This window comes from Carlito syrichta, unplaced genomic scaffold, assembly GCF_000164805.1.
Source record: "Carlito syrichta isolate Samal-C Ts95f unplaced genomic scaffold, Tarsius_syrichta-2.0.1 Scaffold289086, whole genome shotgun sequence".
NCBI lineage: Eukaryota > Metazoa > Chordata > Mammalia > Primates > Tarsiidae > Carlito > Carlito syrichta.
The window spans coordinates 92,916-110,893 of NW_007233182.1; the positions used below are offsets into that span (position 1 = coordinate 92,916).

Consider the following 17,978-nt stretch of genomic DNA (forward strand, 5'->3'; position numbering starts at 1 on the left):
TTAAGGGTGTCAGGGAGTATTTGTAGTGGTTTGATGCATGTAAATATTACACCTTATAAATAATTCTTTTCAAATACATCTATGAAGTTCAGCTCTGTTTAAGAAATGGATTGTATATGCTTTACATGAATATATGTCATTTTCTCCAAGATAAGAGCAACGTTAATTCAAACAGAAAAAATGGCTTCCAAAACATCCTCTTCTCTTTCTTAGGAAGAAGTATGTCACCTGATGCTGGCAGATGAAGACTGGGGGAAAATGTTTAAGTTATATTTGACTGTCAGAATCCAACAAACACAGTTTCATCTAAATTATTTTGTCAACAGCCTTGTGGTACCCTTGCTAACCTTATTTGGCACCAGTGCATAATTAGATACACAGGGGTGTGACTCCAATTGAAGGTGTTGGCATTGTAGCACTCTGTGAAAATATTAACTATGAGGTTAACTCCAATTTTCTCTTCTTTAATTAAATGCACATGGTACTAATGAGGTAGCCTACTGTTCCTTGATAGCACTAATTAGCTAAGAGGAGAGTACACTCTCACACTGCAATTTAAACCTAAAAATAAGGTTGAAATATGCTAATTGCAGGCAATTTAAAACAGTACAAGTTGAAGAACTAGTCATAATAAGAGAAACTGACTGCTTTACAGCTAGGCAGTTGTAACTTTGGTTAAAATCAAAACAAGCCACACGATTTTTGGACTGCTATTTAACAAGGTCATAAGTATCCTTAAAAAATGAAATGCTACTCCATACCATAATGAACTAGAAAATGGAAAGAAAAATTAAACCTCAGACAGACATTCACCTACATAAAAAGTGAGTGTCACAAGAACTCCCAAGCTGCCATGACAATATTTACATTTAATATTGAAAATAAATAAGCAATATCACCTTAAACACTTTTAAGAGAACCCAAATTAAATACAATATCACAATTTGTGTCTCTATCATTAACAAAACATGTTGGAAAGTTGCAGATTTGCCATTCTAGTCAGGTCTGAAGGCAAGATACGAGAATAAATCTCACTCCTGGAAGCATACATAAACAGAAAATTACAAGACAACGTACAATTACAGCGTACAAGTACAATGATAAAAACATACAAAAGATAGCACGAATAAAAGAGTACAGTTCCCATTTAAAGGATACAGGTGCCAACATATTGGAAGGAGTTCATTATTAAGAAGGACGTTTTCACTAGATTCCTCCTACCATTTTGTAGCTTTGGGACAGAAGTAGCCTGAGGCTTCACTGTGTGAAAGACTGTTCCCTATTCTTAGCACAAATGACTCAAAAAGATAATTTCAGTACATCTAACTATATTCTATACATATCCTCTTTAGTTGTTACCTAAAACATTTCACAAATTTTAACTGATAAACACAGGGATAACCTTGACAAAAACCAAGATTCAGAAGGGCCTTTTTAATCACCAAAAAAAGATGATGTTTTGACTAGTACATGGTATATTTTTATTATTTTTTATCCTCTAAATCCATGACATATTTTTATTAACCAGAAACTCTGACCAACCAAACACTCCTGCTAAATCATTCCTGTTACCATAGAGAGAAATAAAGTGCATCAAAATGATACTGTCATGAATCTGTTCTCAGGGAGAAGAGACAAGATTGCCCCATACTGAGGACTCATAGTGACACTTCCCTGCCCCATCACTCTGCACGCAAAAATATAAAATGTAACAGTTTAATAATCCAAAGAATTAAGCAAGCAATAAAAACAAAGAACTAAAAGGCAAGATTCATGAACAGAGAAGGTCAATTTGATCTTAAGTTTACTAAAGAACAATAACTTAGAAGAAAAGCAAACCTCCTGAAAGGCAAAGGCTTTTAAGTAACTCTCAGTAATTTCTGGAGTTGAAAGTATGCGAGAATAAACTTTGTACTGTTGTTAGCCCATCACCATGTCGTGCCAACAGGCTTGGTTGAAGAAACTGCGCTTTGAAAAACCCACTCAGTTTCTTCTCGTGGTTTCCCTAAAGCTTTCTACAACAGACAGAGAGAGAATATTGGCAAGAGAAGCTACTGAACCGCTGATCAACCATACTGTAACAGACTCATGAAGCTAGAGGTTTGTAAAGGAGTAGCAAGACGAATGAAATCAGACAGTCACTGAAATCAGTCACTTAGAAATGGGGCTCCTGGAGGCAACCTGACATACTCCAGCAAATCACAGGGAAACACAATGTGAATGGATGTTTTAAGTGTTTGCATCTGTTTCAAATAAGCACCAAAGAACCTTTTAACAGTGAAAAGGCCAGGACAATGTACTAGAATGAACTTTCAACATTCACTTCTGAAGGAATCTATTCTTCAGTTAAATACAGATCACTGTGATTTTCTGTTAAAATAATTAAGAGTAAGTCGTTTAGCGTTGAAAATAAAAATCCTACCTCTGGAGACTGCCAGGGTTCAGATCATGACTCAACACACTTACTGGTGGTGTGACCTTGAGCAATATACTTAGCTTCGCTTGACCTCTCTAGAAAAGGGGAAAAATGTAATGCCACCATAGCCTTATTAAATACATTCAATGTAAAGTCATTAGTACAGTGCTGGTACCCATACACTTAATATTTATTAACTATCATTATTACTTCAGCATAGCATTCAATTTTCAAACAAAGGGAATTTAAAGTTCTACTGTGTATAGAATACCATTACACACTATAAGTAATGCATAAATTCCTAAAACATTGTATCTGTACTCAAATCGTTTTCAGTCTATCAATATTCTTCATGATACAAATCAATGCCTCTCCCATATGAATATAGATTTTTTTCTCATTTAAGTCTCATGCTCTATCAACTGACCTAGCCAGCCAGCCATAGATTTGACCCTCTTTTTAAACATTTTATATATTTATTTGTTTGTTTGTTCATGTGATTTTTTTTTTTCCCTTTTGGAAAATTGGTGCACCAAAGCAAAAAGCTAATATGGTTGCATTTTATTCATTGAGTAGATGAAACAACTTGTAAGAAAGAGAATCATTGCTGCAAAGTGAATGGAGGTGGATTATTCATAGAAAAATATATACCTGTCAATATACAAATCTTATGTATTGATCTTTCCTAACAAGTGAAAATGTTTTAAATTATAATTTGTTTCTTCAGATTGACTGAAAAAAACCCTCACATTTTAACATGATTAAAACTTTAAGGTCTTATAATACTTCAGGTAAAATGGTATATGGATAGAATAGTGGTTGTCTTATCCGGTTTGTGTTGCTATCAAGGGGTACCTGAGACTAAATAAATTAAAAAGGAAAGAGGTTTATTTGGCTCACAGTTCTGCAGGCTGTGTAAGAAGCATGGCACTGAAATCTGCTTTTGGTGAGGACCTCAGGCTGCTTCCACTCATTGTGCACGGAAGGGAACCAGTGTGTGAAGAAACCACATGGCAAGAGACAGGAAAAAAAGGCTGGGGGTTGGGGGCAGGTGCCAGACACTTTTTAACAACCAGCCCTGCAGGAACCAACAGAGAGTTATTTATTGAGTTATAAACTGCCAGGATAGCACCAAGCCATTCATGAGGAATCTGCCCCCATGACCCAAACACCTCCCACTCTGGGGTCAAATTTCAACATGAGATTTGCAGGGTCAATTTTCACAGATATATGAGTGGTCCATAATTTTTGTTGTTGTTTTTTCTTTATATTATATATATATATATATATAATCTATCTATCTATCTACATATATATATAGAGAGAGAGAGAGAGAGATTATTTTAAAGATGAGGGGTACAATTCAGGATTAGGTATACAAGTGGACATCATACAGGTAAAGTTTGGGGCTCCCTTTGGTTTCCATTTGGCCTAGTTTGAGATCAGGTACCTTTACTGATGTTGTGTGTCCTCCCCTCCTCCCCCCGCCATAGCATCCCACTACTGCCAATTCCTTTCTTATAGTATTATGGTAAATGCTCAGGGTTCGCTTATGAATGAGAACATATGGAACTCTGTTCTTTCTTTTTGTGATAGGTCACTGTGTATTCTAGACTCTAAATGCATACAAGTTGCTGTGAAGTCCATATGTTTGTTCTTTATGACTGCATAATATAGTAGTCCACATTTTAATGGTGCAAAAATGAAAGAAAAATATGTCCAGCTAGTCAAGAAGTATGGACACTCTTGGCCTAGCATAAAACAAATCAAAATTTAAAACAATAACAAAAATAAATGGTTGATTTGCCTTTTTCCTACTCTGACTATTTTGTTTGTTGATTTAGTTGATTGTTTTAGGCCATTCATCAGATCAGATGGAAACTGTCACAAGGATAGTGTGGCTATTGGTTTGCACTAGGATGATACATGTTGGTTTTGCAAATTCACACAATTTCATCCTTCATCCTTCTCCATTCCACCTCTGAAAAACAGACTGCGAAATACCTAGCCCTGATGCTGGGCATGGTGGCTAATGCCTATCCGAGCACTTTGGGAGGTTGATGACAGAAGATGGTTTGAGCCCAGAAGTTTAAGACCAGTCTAGGAAACATAGTGAGAACCCCATCTCTACAAAAAAATCAAAAAATTAGCTAGGCATGGTGGCACATGCCTGTAGTTCCAGCTATTTGGAAGGCTGATGTGGGAGAATCGCTCGAGCTCAGGTGGTTGAGGCTGAGGTGAGCTGTGATTGTGCCACTGCACTCCATCTTGGGCTACAGAGTAAGACCCCGAATCAATTAAAAAAAAAAAAAAAAAAAAAAAGCCTAGCTCTGACAGGAGATGAAGAAAAAAGAACTGATACTGGTGTCTGGAAAACGTTTTGAGTATTTCACAAGACAGATGGGCCAGTGTACTAGTTCTGTTTTCTAGAGTCAGTTAACAAGAATCAGGGATCATGTACTCCAAAGGACCAAATCAACACGAGCACATGGCTGAAGAATTTTCTTTCTTTACTCTAAAGAAGTAGTTAGCCTAGCCTTACTTTCATGTATCACACAGACAGACTCCGAAACCCATACAAAATTAAGAAGAACATGGTGTGGACATTTGCAGAGGAGGGAAAGGAAGTCCAGGAAGTTGAAATTACTTGTAAACCGTCATGCTTTTATTTTTTCTCCGTATGTTAAGGTTGCTGTGCATCGTATATCCTACTGTACAGGTTCTCAAAAGTTAGCATGCAAAAGAATCTCCGGAGAAACTTACTATGATTGCGTATCTAAGGCTACATTCCTAGAGATTCAGATTCAAAAGATCTGAGACAGGGTCTCGGTATATCCATTTTAATGAGCATTTTGGTGATTGTGATTTAGAGAGTCCGTGATCACACTTTGAGATATGTTGCCCTCTGTTCAGAGTATTTTCATAACAGGTAATGATTCATTCTTTTAGTCTATTATTCAGTCATTCAACACTTTCAGTTTCTCCTATGAGTTATAAACTGTAATAGTCATGTGGTTATAAAAGTGAATGAAAATTGTCCCTGCCTCTGCAGGATAGTGGAGGAAAAAAAAAAAAAAAAAAAACAGCATTGTAAACTAAGATACAATGAAGTAAGTGCCATTTGTAGGGAGTTCTGATTTTCTTTTTTTATCCTGAACCCCTTTGGCAATTTGGTAAAATCTAGGATAGCCTTCTCAGAGAAAAAAATTGTTATAATAAAATAAAATACAAGGGATTAGAAAGAAAATCAATTATATTGAGATTCAGTTCTCAAAATATTAAAAAAAACCACATTTGTGAAATATTAATAAGTGTGCATCTTTATTAATACATTAAATAATAAAATATAGTGGCAGGTTTAATAAGCACTATAATTTTGAAGTAGTAATCAGCATAAATAGTAATTCTAGAAATTTTTGCCAATGGTGATGAAGTCTGAAAGTTTTTGTAATTTCTAATGCTGACAATATCACTGATACTGCTAATACTGTGGTTTGTTGCCTGCATTCACAATAGAAGAAAATGCTCTGTTTCAATTAGGAGTGAAGAAAAAAGAATACTTTTTTCCTCCATGCAAATTCATAGTCCTCCTGAATTCTATCCATGGATCCAAAGTTAAATGGTGCTACATTAGAGAGAAATATATTGTTGAAGAAATAAAAAGTACAGTTTGAACATTTTGAAAGAAGGCATTTTCTAACTGACCCCCCGAAAATGAATAGGAATTTATTCCTTGGAAAAAGAGGTGACAAAAAAGAAAGGGAGAATCCAAAGAGTTTAAGATTGTGCCTAAGAAATGTGATAATTTTGATATGGTAGGAGGATAGTATAAATGGGGTCAGCTGATGAGAGACAAGGCTAGAATGACTGGGACTATGAAGAGTTCTATACATCGAACGAAGAGAATTTCTTGTGTCCTGATGTAAATGTAAGGAGTTCTAAAGGAGACAAGTGGAAAGTATGAGGCTGTGGGTTCAGGTGGAAATTGGCTAGCAGCCTAAGTTCCCAAAAATTCACTAGACAGTAATTACTGGTGTGGGCCAAAGCAGTAGCAGTGGAATGAGAAAAAGATACTTGGTTTGAAGAGAGGCTCACTTAAGAGGATCTGAAAACTATTGAGTGACTGAGCGAGAAAGTAAAGGACAAGGAATGCTGAAAGCAGACTGTGACCTTGCTAGCAAGGTGACAGGATATGAAAACAATTTTTAAGGAATGGAAGAGAATTGATTCATTTGGAAACAGTAACTTAGATGTAGACTACAGGATGTTTCTAGAAGACCTCCGAGTATACAAGATTTAAGTTCAGAAAACAAGGGAAGATATATAAAGACCTGGGAATCAGTCTGTTAGGTGGTGGTAATGCCAGAGGGAGCGGGTATTTGGCAGTGAGATCACCTAAAGGACTTCTCAGTCTGTGCTGTGGGCCAGCATTACCTGGGGAGCTCTGTGTATACACCTATGGTGGGGTCCGCCTTCCTGATTTAACTGGGCAAGAGTAGAAACCAGGCATTAAAAAAAATTAACATCCCAGGCAAGGATAATGTGCAACCAGAGTTTTAGCACCACTGATATAAAAGTTAAACAGAAAAAGTGATGGACAGGAGATGAAAACCAATAAAAGACAAGAAAGAGGAATGGTAAGGGCAGTGTCAAAAGTCTCAAATGTTTTCATAGACTTTACCAAGATGAGAACCGAATACAACTTTCTGAAGTGGCCAGTGATAGTTGATGTAACTATCCCTGAATGGTAGTAATTATAGAAACCAAGCTATGAGATGTTTATGATAAGTTTAATAACAAAGAAAAGGAGAGAAATGAGATAATTGTTTAATATAAAACTAATGTAGACATATACTTTTGTTTAATTGGTATTTTTGTTTTTAAAGATGGGAAGAATCACCAAAAAATGGAAGACTTTGAAGATACAAGAGTGAAAATGTGCAGCTGACAGGACAAGTTCTTGGAGGAGGTGAGCAGGGATGGGTATCATGCACAGAAAAGAGAAAGAGAAGAGAAGTTGGACTTGGGGAACATTTTAAAATTTTTATTTTGAAAGCAGGATATATTGAGCAGACAGAAAAGCTCCCAGAGCAGGGAAGATCATATTGCAACACAAAAGGGCACAATTAGAGATTTCAATTTAAGTCTGTTTTAGAAGGAGAGATGAAGCCGGGCTCAGTGGCTCAGCCTGTAATCCCGCCCCTTTGGGAGGCTGAAGTGAGTGGACTGCCAGAGCCCGCGGGTTCGAGACCCGCCTGGGCAGCGAGACCTCATCTCTACAATAAATCAAAAAATGAGCCGGGCATGGTAGTGTGTGCCTGTAATTCCGGCTACTCGGAAGGCTGAGGCGGAAGGATCTCTGGAGCCCAGCAGGCGAGGCTGCGGTGGCCGGGAGCGGCCACTGCACTCCAGTCTGGGCGACCCAGTGAGACTCCGACTCAAAACAAACAAACAAACAAAAAAAGAAGTAGAGATGAGTAAGGCAGAGGGAGTCTCTAAGTTTTCTAGCTGAAGTAGGAGGTAAAGTCACGGAGAATAAAGGGAATAGGTGTGAGGGAGGGATTTAAAGGGAACAGTGAAGGCTGAAAACTGGTGTAGAGAGAGGCGCAGCAAGGTGTTTAGAGGCGCAGCAAGGTGTTTAGAGACCAACGAAACAATTGATAAGCAGCGATGAAGACTAAACTGAAGTCAAAGGATCAACACTGCAATATTGTGATTTCCTATAGGGATATTTAGTAGCTTTCTTGAGAGAAATACCAAATGCCATAGTTTGAGAAATGAGAGACCAAGTGCTGCAGCAAGGCCAGAGAGGATAATACAAAGTAATGAGAGGGTCTGATGTCACTCTTCATCGTGGGAGACAGTGAGACCAGGAAGAGGTCTAGTGGGTGGAGGTGGTGGTGGAGTGTGTGTGAGAACAGTAAGAGAGCACAGTGCAAGAAACACAGTGCTCAGAATGGGGATTCCTGGCTGGGTGTGGTGGCTCATGTCTATAATCCCAGCACTTTGGGAGGTCAAGGTAGGTAGATTGCTTGGGCACAGGAGTTAGAGACCAGCCTGGCAACATAGTGAAACCTCGCCTCTACAAAAACTAAAAAATATTAGCCAGATGTGGTGGCCCAAGCCTGTAGTCCCAGCTACTCGTGATGCTGACGTGGAAAGATTGCCTGACAGAGCCTAGGAGGTCAAGGCTGCTGTGAACTGTAATTGTCTGATCGTGCCACTGCACTCCAGCGTGAGACCTCAACTCATAAATAAAGACATAAGAGTTGGAATTCCTTAGGCCCACCAATTCAAAGTGATAGGTTCAAGGTCATGGAGAATATTTTTTAAGGAATTGATTCCTGGAAGTTTAGAATTTGTATTCTTGCTTTCTTCAGAAATCAATATAATTTTTTTTGTTTTTAGTTAGAATCTTACTCCATTGCTCAGGCTGGAGTGTAGTGGCATGCTCACAGCCACTGCAGCCTCAACCTGCTGGGTTCAGGTGATCCTTCCACCTCAGCCTCCAAGTAGCTGGAACTACAGGCATCCACCACCATGCCTGGTTTATTTTTTAAATTTAGGGTAGAGATGTCTCGGCAAGTTGCCCAGGGTATCCTCTTGCCTCGGCCTCCCAAAGTGGTGGGATTACAGGCTCGAGCCACCACGCCTGGTAGAAATTTTTAAAAGCAGTATATTTTCTTTTACCTAGTAAGCACATGTCTAATTGGTACCATTACTGGGAACAAACTCAACCTGACAGCCCAAATTTTAAAAATTACATTAGAGATTAATATATTTTTTTTTTTTTTTTTGAGTTGGAGTCTCACTCTGGCGCCCAGACTGTAGTGCAGTGGCCGCTCCCAGTCACCGCAGCCTCGACCTGCTGGGCTCCGGCGATCCTTCCGCCTCAGCCTTCCGAGTAGCCGGAATTACAGGCACGCACTACCACGCCCGGCTGATTTTTTGATTATTGTAGAGATGAGATCTCGCTGCCCAGGCGGGTCTCGAACCCGCGGACTCAGGCAATCCACTCACCTCAGCCTCCCAAAGGCGCGGGATTACAGGCTGAGCCACCGAGCCTGGCTAATATTTTCTTAAGAGAGGAATCATTTACATTAAAAATGTAGTTCAGACTGTATTTATGTAAATAGAAAGCAAATTTATTTAAGATATATTTGATATTTCACATGTATCTTAACTCATAGATTGAGTTATAATTGCATATATTAGTGAATCCTTATGTATAGTTGTGTTCCTTGGTGCTATTTTCCTGTAATTCCCTATTGTCTTGAGTTGAAAAAGTAAAGTTTTTTGAGAAAAATGAAAAAACTGATTGTCAAAACTATCAAGTGGCCAAACAACTTGAAGTTATGAGGGAGGAGAAATTCTGCTGATTTTCACGACCCAAACCGTACTCCTGCTTTTGATAACAGAACCAATGTTTTCCTGTGGGGACTACCCTCATTCTGTACCTCGTTACATACAAATTGGTGGGACTGGCCCTAGGGTGGGTGGATGATACAAGCTAAGCTAGTTTTCCCTCTCAGAAGAGTTTCATTCTCCAGGCATGTGACATCTGCATAATAAAGTGTGGAAGTTCATCCAATCTAATAACTAGGACTCAAACTGCCTGGCCATTAGCTCCTGCTCCACTTTTCTGTACTTTTTGAGAGGAGATTTTTGTTTAGCTTTTCCTTGTACTTTGTAAGCAACTCTACATTCTTTGAATAAAGTCCATTTGTTTGTTTAAGACTTAAGTATATTTCTGTGACCTGAAACCAAAGATATAAACTAGCAATAGTAATTTTAATAGACATATCCTAATCAGTGATCATTCTGCCAAAATTAGGATTAAATCTACTAAGATTAAATATTAGTATTAAATGTATTAAGCTTTAAAAAGAAGTTTTGAAGCAAATTTTAGGTTACAATCCATTTATATGAAACAGACAAAAACTAAAACTGAAAATTATAATTTTGACCCGTTTTCACTGCTTGCAAACTTGGTGAACTCATTATAAATTGCTGTTATAATTTCAGTTTTATAAATATATATGTTTCCCTCCCTAAAATGTCAGCTTGTAAAATGAAACTTAATATGTAAAATGAAACTTGATATGTAAAAATGACAACATAAAATATGTTAAATACTATATATCAACACAGTACCGTTTATTAATATATTGGTTGTACTTTATTTTCATCATAACTTAACATTACATACTCATTCAGTTTTTCTTCAATAGATTCTAAATTTAAAAAATAGAAACAGCTTTCTTTTTATTAAAATAAAGACTAGGTTAACAAAGAACGTTTCGTGGCAGGCATTGCCCCAATCAGACACCATAGATATCTGGAGGATATGAGACTTTAAGTTACTTCCTATTAACCAATAAAACCCACTGACATTCCTAAAGTGAGGTTTTAAATTAATTTTAAAATAAGGTATTTTTAAGTTTAAAAAGTATGGGGGAATTAACAAAGATTACAGAATATAACAGTGTTAAGGACAGACTTTTTCACCGTTTTTGATCAATCCTCTTCTTATTCACTTCAGAAAGCTGCTATCTTAACTGGCACTAATTAGTACCCTTGTTAGAAATCTCAGCAGAGGAGTCAATAATAGAAAGGATATGGACACCTCTTACTCAGGAGTCAGGCTGTCTCCACAAGTAAGGCTGAAATAAAGGATAGGGCAGATGACTTGGCTGCTGTTTGTGAGAAGGCTAAGACCTACACCTGTTCACTGAGTACATATATAACCTGAATCTCTAGGGATGTTAATCAAGTATCTTTGTGTGTACCTAAAGCCAGTCAGAAACAAAAGATGCACAGAGTGCTACTATAAATGATGTAGTTATTGTATTTTGAGAGGTAGTGAATGCAGCAGTCAATAGATACTTCTGATATGAGATTTTCCAGCAGAGTACTTACAGACAGCTGTATTTCTGCTTATTTCTATGTATATTTTCTTTATTTAAGTGAATATTTTAAGTTCTTTAAAAAAATGGGTAGCTAGAAGCCGGGCTCGGTGGCTCAGCCTGTAATCCTGCGCCTTTGGGAGGCTGAGGTGAGTGGATTGCATGAGTCCGCGGGTTCGAGACCCGCCTGGGCAGCGAGACCTCATCTCTACAATAAATCAAAAAATCAGCCGGGCGTGGTAGCGCATGCCTGTAATTCCGGCTACTCGGAAGGCTGAGGCGGAAGGATCGCCGGAGCCCAGCAGGTCGAGGCTGCGGTGGCCGGGAGCGGCCACTGCACTCCAGTCTGGGCGACAGAGTGAGACTCCAACTCAAAAAAAAAAAAAAAAAAAAAAAAAAAAAAAAATGGGTAGCTAGATTTCCTATGAACACATGGAAAGTGAAATACAAAAATTTAACATAATCTAAGAATGATGTCATAGATAAAACAGATTTTACTTTATCCCACTTCTATGGGTACACAAAATACCACTCACTAGGCTAGGAATCAGGGTGCTAAGTCAGGTAGGCATCACTAACCCCAAGAATTTACAGACAAACTGGGATGACAATCTACTAGTGATGAATATCATAATAAGCACTGTGACAGGTGTATGCAGAGGTATTGTAGAAGCACAGAGAAGGGGTATTTTAGACAAGGTAAGAACAAATGAACATTAGTTTAAAAATGGGAGATGGAGCCGGGCTTGGTGGTTCAGCTGTAATCCTGCGCCTTTGGGACGCTGAGGTGAGTGGATTGCCTGAGCCCAGGGGTTTGAGACCCGCCTGGGCAGCAAGATCTCATCTCTACAATAAATCAAAAAACCAGCCGGGCGTGGTAGTGCACACACGTAATTCCAGCTCCTTGGAAAGCTGAGGAGGAAGGATCACCGGAGCCCAGCAGGTCGAGGGCTGGAAGCAGCCACTGCACTACAGTCTGGGTGACAGAGTGAGACTCCAACTCAAAAAAAAAAAAAAAAAAAGGAAGATGGGGCAGGGTGGAAGTGGGGAACATATAAAACCAAAGAAGAAGACTTTATGGAGTCTTCTTGAAGGCACATGATTCCCTGATGCATTAAGAGAAGAACAGACAGTCCAGCAAGGTCAGAAAAAATAATTATAGGGAAGTGAGGGTGGCAGGAATGAGGACAGAAAGAGAGGCAGAAATCAACTCTTCAAGAGTTTGACACATGTATAAAACCTAAGGTTTTGGTAAGAACCTTAGTTGAATAAAAGCACAGGGTTACCACCTTTTATCCGTCCAACATGACATGGTTATACATCCTTTATATTAACCTCACTAAATGAAACTTTCTTCTGTTCATTTTCAATCATATTGTCCTTACATAATATTGTTCTTAGATTTTGATCAATTATCTGTCTCACTTTGAAATTCCACTTACAGTGTAGTAGGTTTTCAATGAAAAATCATAAAGTAACATGTGCTTCACGGTTTGTAGGGAAATAAAGCAATTGCCAAGAACAAAAAAAGAGTCCTGTGTAAAGCAGCAGACTTTCTGTGCTTCAAATGTCTCACTCTTAAATGGGTACACCACTTGCCTTTTCTCTTGGAGTATTAATTAAGCGTTAAATACATAAAAAATATTTCTAAGGTATTTGGAGCCTATTCAGTTAATGCTAGAAAATCAGTAACAGTGACCCATGCAGAACTCAAGATACTCTTTTAAATAAAGATTTAATGGCAACTGCAGTTTCTTGATGGCAATAAATACCTTTTCGTTAATATGAAATCTTTCAGTCAGTTGCAGTTCTATGCCTTCACATGTGCTTTATTCCTTGCTATTCTTTCCCAAATTCCTTAAATACACTAGTAAATTATAGTATATTTCAAGTCAGTTCTGCATCAAAATTCTTCTTGGAAAATTCTGCTTTTGAGAACAGAAGAGTACTAAAATTTAACTTATCTGAATTGCATTGCCACTAGCGGTACAAAAACAAATTTTGGAGTACCAAATATGAAGCAAGAAAATAACTTAATTTGACATAGTAGTAATTTTTCACTTTTAGGAAAGTTTTGCGGTAAACTAAAGAAGAAAATTTGGAAAACAGATGATCTCAGCTCAATTTTCTGATGCAGTATTAAAGGATGTGAATGAACATTTTAAAATTTGGGGTTCAGAATAAAAAGAACACTTCATACTAGGTTTAACTGAATATCACCCCTTTCTTTGCTACTTAGGGCACTGAGAATATAATTTCACAGATGATATAGTTTTCTTAATGTGATTTTCAGACTACATCTAATGGAAAATGCCTGGTTAGGATTAAGAGACATAGTACAGATGTTAAACTACATTTGCATGCAATTATTTCTAAAACAAATGCCAGGGTACAAAATCTATTGAAATGACTTTCTGGATGGCTGGCATAACATATTAAACTAGCTTCCAATCTGAGTAAGTCTATATACTGAATATTTCAAATTAAGACATTGAGTGCAGAATAAATCTTAGATTTTCCACTTTGAATCACTGTCCAAGAATGTATGGACACAGAGATTGAGCCCAAGGATTTAGGGTAGGGATTTAATATTTTTAAAACAAAGGTTTTTCTTGTTTAATATAAAGCTTGAATTTTACATATTTATTTCAAGAGTTGAAAACAATAAAATAACTACGAAACAATAAAAGTGAAAATAATACCCAGCATGAAATAGCAATGTAATAGAGTGAATGTATTATGTAGCATTATACTTGCTTAAACTTATTTTTTCCTTAAAAAAGCAACAAAAGATATATTTACAGGTTTTCAATTTTTTCTTAGTACAAATCTCACTTTAACTGATATTTGTAAAGAAATATACTTTTAAGTATCAAACTAGAAGAAACTCTATTTGAAGTATTTCTGAAGTGTGCTTGTCACCAATCTAATCAGAAATATCGAAAGCAGTGAGTGGTAGGAAGAAAGTGAAACATTTATTGTTTTGCATGCGTAGGGCACTGAGTTTTCATAGAGACACAAATCCTAGATGTCCTTGGAATTTGTGGACTAGATATGACCTTAATTCCCTTTTGGTGATCTTTTCCTTGGGAACGCATTTTTCGATTAAGACTTCATTCAATGAATGAAGCATGACGATCAACTGCTGTATCTATTATTTATCATAACAAAACACTATCATAGTATTAATTTTTTCCAAATTCACTGAGTACCAGCATCTCTTTTACTCTAAGCTTTACTCCTTAGGGGGGGAGCAATTCAGATCATGGTCATCCCTAGGAGAGTATGAGGGGATCGGAGGATGTGGCAGTTCCTCTTCTGATCCCTGCAGGGGAAGCAGCAGCAGCTTTTGGATCAGCTACTTTTCATCTGCTGTTGGTCTCAGTGGCAGCTCCTTCTCTTGCCAATAAGTATAAATGATAGATTCTTTAATGAGAAATAGACACTGCCAGTTGCACATATAGAAGCTTATCTTGTTGGCATCGCTGGCTGTGATTTGGTCTTTCCTGATTTTGATGTGAGGTAGAGAAAACCTGGAGGAAGAGGACCAATGATTTTTAAAAATCACTCCTTGCAACAGAAAATTTCTTGCTATTTCACACAAAATTCTCATAATGCCGAGAAAAACCCCCTAAGAGGTCTATCACCACCATTTTATCACCTTTTTCTTTTATATTAGATTATTTCACACATTGCTGGGTAAATATCTAACTGTGTTGCCAAGTCCTATTGCCATTTCAACAGTTCCTCCAAAAAAATTGGGACAATGGAGTGTAGTAGACATGGGCATAAAAAGGGATCAGAGTCATTCTGGTAGGATCTTCTAATGGTACTGGTGATGGAGACCTTTTCCATGGGGTAGTCCAGACATCCATCACCCCTTCCTTTGCTCTATCTTTACCAAAAATCAATTAACCTGGATACCATAATAAGACATTCAAGAAAAGGTAGTACTCACATTTAATACCTTACCATCTCCCATATTTTTATCTCATTTTCCAAAAATGCAAAATTCAAACAGCATTAAGAGTCTATATATTTTCAGCAATAAATGGGTAAAAGGTACATAATTTCAAATCACACTGACATGAATTCACATCCAGCTCAAACTACCAGCTACATGTCCTTAGATAATGTAATTTAACCTTTCTAAGCCTCAGTTGTCTATTCTATGAAACGGTAAAGCATAAATACATTATCAAATATAAAAAATAAGCACTAAACATGTCAGTAAAGTGAAATAAAAGTACAACTCAGGATCTTTGTTTTGTTAGAGGAAAAAAATGATTACAAAAGAAATGGGAGCATGTGACTAGTGTAACATGTCTGGTGGACTCATCAGTCTCCTTTTACACTGGCACTAGTCACTCACTTAGATATAATGACTCAAAATACTTGTCACTGAAGAGCCCAGAAAACTAGCTACCAGTAATTAAGAGAAGTCCTTTTCTGGGCAGAGATGTCTGAACTATGACATGGGGCTAGTACAAAGTCATCATACAGATAACATGGATGAACAAGTAGAAAAAGGTGATTCTATATTCTCAAAAATGTTAAAAATACCAAAATTAGTATTGAAACATTTAAAATGCAATAGAAAGTAACTAGATTTTATGAGGTAAGTTTATTATTAAAATAAGCGTAATGCAACTTCTACAAATAATTTATTTCTTGAGAGTTTAAAACCGTAAAGAGGAAAAGATGAGTTCTGAGTTAGAAAAGATGGAAGGAGATCAAAAGCTATAATAGTAACCACTATATGCCATGATAAAAGAAAACAGTAGACCAGGAACATGAGCAACTCAAACTTTTACAAAACTATCACGACTATTCATGTACTAAAAATAATATAGACTGGCCATTTTTTACATAAAAGCGTTTACTGGAATAGAAAATGTTTAAATTTTAGAACTGTGCTACTGTCTACTAGAAATTATTCATTTCTAAGCCAGGACCAAGTTTCATTACCCAATAGCAGCTCTGAAGAATGAAGCTAATTAACATTTAAAATAGGAGTACAGTCTACTCTTTAAAAGCACAATGGTAAACACACCAATTTGACAATTACATTAATATGAGTATTTGCATAATCTGTCTTCCACACCTGTTCTTAATTTGAAGCAGCTGCAGGACAAATCACATCACACTAATCTGAATGAGTATATGGATATTCTAAACATTAATGCACGCATCTAAGTTTTTCAAGATATTTTATTTTTAAATGTTTCCTTTAAAAATTGCAGAAGCTCTGTAGAAGCCATATTTAATATTTATTTGATTAACATTAATTAGGGATAAACATTATACCAAATAATGCTATTCCTTACTTTTTGGCACCCAGTTACTGACATGATAGTACAGATTTTTATTTCTAGATATTTGTTCATTACATAACAGGCATTTTATTTATACAAAAAGATTTAAAACAACAACAAGCTATGTCTAGAAAACTTCAGTAAGGAACGTAACCAGGGAATCAATAGCAAATGCATTAATGGAGAAAAAAGTAAAATTCCACAGATCATCTGGAAATATATTGGTAGCCTAGATAATTGTGGCATATTTTGGCTAGTTCTCGTTTAAAAACTGGATTCCATTTATGTGTCAACAAACATTTCAAAATTGAAATGAGCAGAAATGCACTTTCATCTTTTAAATGATCCAGCTTATTTTATGTGTATTCAAGCACATACTTAGAGTCATCAAGAAAGGAAGTCAGTTCATTCTTGTTACATATTCTTCTAGTTCATGCATTTAAATTATTCAGCTTGTTCTAGCTCGTGGAATATAAGATACCCATGTAATCTGTCAACAAAACTGTCTCTCTTTAATCTTCTATTAAGAATAGGAAATGAAGTTATAGATTTCTAAAGATGCTATTTATTTCCTGAAAAATGAATGAGCATGCAAAGTAATGAACTGGAGCAACAAACAAAGCCGAGGTGTTTATTTACATGCTGCCGATCACTGAAAAGGTAAACATTAAATGGCTAAATTCCTTATTCAGTATTTCATTCAGAACTTTATTTTACAAGAGCACCCATAATACTTGAAGAATACACTACTAAACAAATTATTTGAAGCTCAAATTTTTGTGTACATTATTTAGCAATCCTCTTCACAAAAGAGAAAACTGTGGCTCGGGAGAGTTAAATGACTTGTCCAAGCACTCCAAACTTGCAAAAGTGTTGTTAAGACTTGGGTATTCTGACTCCTAGCCCTAGATTCTTAGATCCTTTTCCATAACTCACAAAAATTCACGTGAATGAATAACAGCTATTAGGACACATACATAGGACCAAGGATTTTTTCCTAAAATAATGTTTCGGTTTTCTCCCACCCCCAAATTTCATAGTATGGAAAAAACTTCAACGCAAGGCTTCAAACATATTAGGAAAACAGTGTTTCAAAAGTAACTATGAAAAAAGAAGAGAACAATTTTATATTTAGATAAATATATTGCAATTCCTTACCAAGAACCAAGATTTGTTAATCTAGAAGTATAACAATAATTTTATTACTATATAATTTAGGCAATAAAGCTAAGTTATGGTGATTATGAGAAAAGCAATTTTCGCAGTTCTGACCTCTATATAATTATGTACCTAAATATTTCTTATTTTATTTTTTTTCATTAAAAACCTTACATATATAAT

General features: G+C 36.6%; 1 protein-coding gene across 1 annotated transcript in view; it reads right to left on the minus strand.

Annotated features, from left to right (window-relative positions):
* LOC103256221 (forkhead box protein P2) overlaps nt 1-17,978 on the minus strand; it is a 124,050-nt gene that overhangs the window by 85,279 nt on the left and 20,793 nt on the right. The window lies entirely within an intron of this gene.